We start from the raw sequence: 5425 nt of genomic DNA on the forward strand, positions 1-5425 counted from the left end.
CAAGTCAAGTTCCTAAACTTTTTCTAGACCAAAAAATAACAATCATCATACTGTAATATACGCCACACAATACAAAACATTGATACAGTTGTATAAGTTCAAATTTACCTTTACAATTGCCAATAACATGACAAAAAATTAATAATTTCGCTGCAAGAGAACTTACCTATTAAATTTTTTCAACATTTAACCCAAGTAAGTCTCTCGTTTGGCGCTTAAAAGAAAATCAATATTTTGGAGGCACTTATTAGAGCTTCAACTTGCTTGTCTGGTGGCAGCTCCCAATTCGACATGTTTTTGCTTGTTCTGCAACACTTCCATGTCTGGCATATCCTGATCGTGAGTGTCAATTGGACCAGATTTATGACTTGCACATCAGCTTTATTAACTATTTCAGTGGAGAACTAGAAAGCAACCTGCTTAAATAATGAATTAACATGGACAGTGTTTGACAATGCTTTTCTCTTCATAGCTGCTGAATTGCAGTGTCACAATTAGTTATATTGAATAAGTTTGACATAGGGAAATTTGCATGGCAAATAATTACTCATACAAGATAATTTGCATCACGGTCACAATAATTTTTAGGACATGTACAGGATAGGAATTCTTCATAGAATCTTAGCATTACAAGTCAGACAACCAGAACATGTAAACTAGTAAAATCTGATGTATATGTTCAACAATTAATGATACAAGATGAGAATTGAGATTAGTAAATGCATGGTGTGATGCGCTGATGTGCTAAACCTTGGGTCCTTGGCTAGTTTCTGTTGGTTGGAATCAGGCTGCGTGCCTTTGTCGCGCCGTCGCAGTTACGCCGTATGAATAGGATCGGGAGTAGTAGGTCTGGAACAGCGGCGACTAATCCACATACATGTTTTTTTTATGAGCCTATTTCACGTACAGGCTAATCTTTTTTTCGAGCTAAACGTACAGGCTGATCATGCGACAACCGACAACGCAGAGCCCAGGCCGCTAGTGTGGGCTTGACATGGGCCTTCTCCTTTTTCCTTAAATTAACGCCGTATAGGAGGGACCAAGTACCTATAAGCGTGAGGAATACATGTGTTCCTATCGCTAATTACACAGCATCGTTCAATCATTAGGGGGGGCCAGGCCCCTGCTCGCCCCCCCTTGGCTCCGCCACTGGCGTCTCCCTCCCCAAGGCCACCGTTGTCTTTTGCGACAACATTTCATCCGTCTAGGTGGCTGCCAACCCCGTCCACCATCGACGCACGAAACACATCGAGCTCGACATCCACTTCGTCTGAGAGAAGGTCGCCCTTGGTCACCTCCACGTACTGTACGTGCCCACCAAGCATCAGTTCGCTGACGTCCTGACCAAGGGGCTCTCGACATCGGCGTTCCAGGAGTTCCGGTCCAGCTTATGCATCCGGCCACCGGACGCTTCAGCTGCAGCGGGGTGTAAGCAGTTGCTGCCCTAGACTAGCTGCATGGCCATGCACGTCGTGCATGCCCCCCCACCTCTCGCACGTCGCGTGTCCCACTCTCCCTCTTTCTCCTGCGCTATGCGCCCTGTACATGTACGGCTCGTGTATATAATCACAGCAATGCAATGAGAGCGCCCAAGGTGCATTATTCTCTCGATCTCTCCCGCTCACAGGCGCCAGACGAGTGAACATTTGGAAGAAGAATATGAACTTGATTTGCTTCCATTAGTTACATGATTTTGTTTTCGCGGGATCAGTATAAATATATCGTAAAAATCAATGCTTGCAATATGTAAGGTTAGACGTTAACATTACTACCAGAAACTGATATTTTTCTGTGAGCCCCGAACCGACAGGAAAATAGGATGTACCGACAGGAAAAGTATTTCCTGTCGGCCACCCGTCAGGGATAGCTTGACAGGGAAAATAAACTATGCCTGTCGGCCAACCGACAAGAACTATATTCCTGTCGGGTTTTCTCATTTCCCTGACGGGTTTGGCCCTACAGGGTTATATAGGCGTCAGATTTGGCAAACCAGGGAAATAGTATATCCCTGTCATACATAACCGTCAGAAAAAGAAGAAACCAAATAAACAAAAAAAATATCAATGGTTTTATACATAACTATTCCATAACTCAGAATATTTATAACATAGAAACATCACTATCAATTGTTTCCATGAACCAGAGATACAAATTCACATGTCTTCGGATACAGTTCCATAGAATTTACGTACATGAATCGAAGGTCAATGGAAACAGAGGTGCAACATCTAAAAACACACAAGTGCATCAACTAAATATACACAAGAAGAGACCTCATTTTCTATAATCTTTGGTTGCAGCTTAAGTTGCAAACTTCCCTTCAAGGTTACCCTGCAGTGGACATTTAATAGAACTTGTAAAAATGTGCAAGTGTCAACAGTTTGCTACAAAAAGGTAACAAGAAACAGGAACAATATGTATCAGATATAATGAGCATAATCTATTTGGTATCTCGGTTTCTCGCAATAACATTGGCATATACACCCAACTTGTTTTTGTCTCAGCAAAGTTACCCACTTTTACAGCTCATAGACTAATAATGAAGTAATTTGTTCTAGCATCATATCGCAGATTTGATACAAATCATGCAGTTGACAAAATCCATTTAAATGACAACCTGAGAACATGCTTCTGGATTAGTTTGACATAATTATCAGCTAACTTCCTGAGCACATTAGAGACTTCTTGCAAGAAATCACACTACCAATGTCAATACTCTTAAGTCTATCCATTTCAAATGTTCAAGAAAAATGGGCAGAGACATCATCATCTCCATAAGACTAAAAAAGCCGACGTTATGCAATTATTCCATAATGTAACAGCATGAGAACTGCACATCATGGTGAGACAATAAAAGACCCCAAAGAAATACAAAGAGGTTGTGTTTAGACTAAACCAACATAGCAACTACTGGCTCAATAATGTTGATCTCATGCTCTTGGGCACACTGGATATAGCATGATATATTTCAAATATACAAGAGAAAACTTGACTAACAATTATTCCTGATAAAACTTTGGGGATGATGGTGAAGGCAAAAGTAAAAATACCTTGATTGGAGGCTCTTGCATATCTCACAGATACGTGATCTTGAATTTTTCTCCTAATAAGAATGAATTGCGAACTAGAAAAACAAGTCCTCCATTAGGTGTTGATCAATATTTAATTTCTAGGTTCATGTGCATAGAACAAAATATGAAAGGGAATAGTGCCATTTCACTTGGAAGAATCTTATTCAATTTCTTGAAATTGAGTGATACCTCAACCACCTGCTTCAGCCTCTATGTTGCACTGATGATGTTCGTTTAATTCTTCCCAAAAACCTAACATAATGAAAGAGACTAAAATGATAAGGTATGGACAAACAAGTTAGGGAGCAAACTGTTACTGTACTGGATAGTAAGACAATCAAAAAATCATAAGGAAATAAGTTACTAGGCAAAGGGGTGACCACAAACAGAGGATAGTTGTTACTTGATGCGTCAGTAAGTTAGTACAGAAGTTCAGAACAATAATGCAAGGAGTGACATCCATTCATCTACGCAATGTACTGATAATTTTCAGAGCAATGCAATATCTATGGGTCATCGCACCCAGACACTTGCATCCACCTTGTACAACTAAGAGCTACAATCATCTAGTTCCAGCAATGTAAAATTACACTCAGCAAGATTGCGCACCTTCTCCAGCAGGAACATCCAATTGTGTGCTTGCACTGCAATTGTTCAATCTTTAATATAAGAAAGAGAAACCAAATACAACTTAAGGGAGAAGGAAGAACACGGTGAGCTTAAATATGAGGAATGCACTAGAACTGTTAAGTACTACTCCCTCCGTTCGGAATTACTTGTCATAGAAATGGAAAAAAATGTCTAGATACATCCATTTCTACGACAAGTAATTCGGAACGGAGGGAGGATAACAAGAGAATAGGAAATTCCAAGAAGCAAGTAGTAAAAGGAGTAACTAAATTAAGATGACATATAGTATGGCCCATGATAGGAGCCCCTGAACGTATCCCTAGCTTGTTCATTGTTATAACAGAGCATTCATATCTTGAGCATAGCTGCTGGTAATAATCCTTTCCTGGTACAGTTTCATTGTCAATACTTTGAAATATAATGTCTAGGTGCATTTCAGATGTTCTTGAGCATATTGAAGATAGCATGATCTTGCAAGATAGAAAACTTGAATCAAAATTAATCAATACATGAATTTGGAGACAGGTAGGGAAATAGCAGAATGTACCATACCATGTCAAGGGCAAAGGATTTTACACGTCTCTTATAGTTGGATCATGAACCTTAAATCCTACTCCTGACCTGGATGAACTGTAACTAGGAAAAGGAGATATCAAATGGGTGATCATAAGTATCAATGTGGGGAATGGTACATACTATTTGGAAGAAAAATATGACACTATTTCTTGCCGTCGAGTGAATCTGAACTTCTTGCACGGATGATGTTCCTCATATTTGCAATGCAGCTGCTTAGCGCTTCCTGAATGTCAACATATTTAAAGCAAGTAAAATCAAAATGTATGGACAGAAAAAATAGAGATTGAATTATTATGCTATTGTACAGTAAGTTAATGAAAAAACTCACTGAAATAGAAAGAAAATTATCATTTAGTCTGAAACAATATTACATGCATTTTGGATAGGTACAGTTGTATCCAAAGTACTAATTGAAACTCCCCGAGTACACCCCAAGTATCCCACCTAGTCTTAGTAAATTTTTAAATCCTGTGGCTACGTGTTGTTGCCTCCAAACTAATTTAAGAAATAAGGCAGAAATAAATGGTTGCAAATTTCTCAAAGAAATAACTGAAATCCAGATCGAGATTTGGGATCCAAGGAGCTGCACCAGTTTTGGTGATTATTATGCATCTAAACTACAGCTCTATAGATCGGATCTGAGGCCGGATTTGGGGATTCCTAGAGCTGCACCAGATTTGGGGATCCGGAGATGCCAGAAACAGGAAACAACAGAGTTTTGAGATTTAGGTCACGTACCTCCATGACGCCGGTGAACTGCTCGAGTTGGGGTGGATTCTCAACGGTGGCATCGATGGCGGCGTGGTCTGAGCAGGGCCATGGTGGAGGAGGAGGACAAGCGTTGGTGTCGCATGGTGATATCCAGAACGGAGATGGGACGACGCCGTGTCCCAATAGCGGAGGAGCCATGGATGGTGGTGGCCGGCGGGTACAGATCCACATCATAGAGTGCGGGTTGAGGCGCTCGGGTGACCTTGGAAGGCGGGGAGCCATGGAGGGATGGTGGTCGGAGGCCTCAAAAGCAGAGGGATTGGGCGGCGCAGAAGGAAAGGATAAGGAGATCTGGGGGGGATTGGATTTGGGCGTGCGCGATGACAGGCGCGAAAAGAGGGCTCCATGGCGGGGCGTAGTTTCCAGATGCGCGCGGC

At 41.3% G+C, this 5425-nt stretch overlaps 1 long non-coding RNA gene across 2 annotated transcripts; it reads right to left on the minus strand.

Moving 5' to 3' along the window:
* Positions 1 to 2045: 2045 nt before the first annotated feature.
* On the minus strand, positions 2046 to 5425 carry LOC123072313 (uncharacterized). 2 transcript variants are annotated; one of them, XR_006435030.1, is made up of 6 exons: positions 5016 to 5425; positions 4254 to 4500; positions 3681 to 4171; positions 3261 to 3323; positions 3051 to 3124; positions 2046 to 2331 (listed from the first exon to the last, which is right to left on the minus strand). It is a non-coding gene; the product is annotated as an uncharacterized lncRNA (long non-coding RNA). The 2 variants fall into 2 exon arrangements; XR_006435029.1 differs by having other exon boundaries at positions 3681 to 3715; positions 5016 to 5424.

Source organism: Triticum aestivum, chromosome 3B (genome assembly GCF_018294505.1).
Source record: "Triticum aestivum cultivar Chinese Spring chromosome 3B, IWGSC CS RefSeq v2.1, whole genome shotgun sequence".
NCBI lineage: Eukaryota > Viridiplantae > Streptophyta > Magnoliopsida > Poales > Poaceae > Triticum > Triticum aestivum.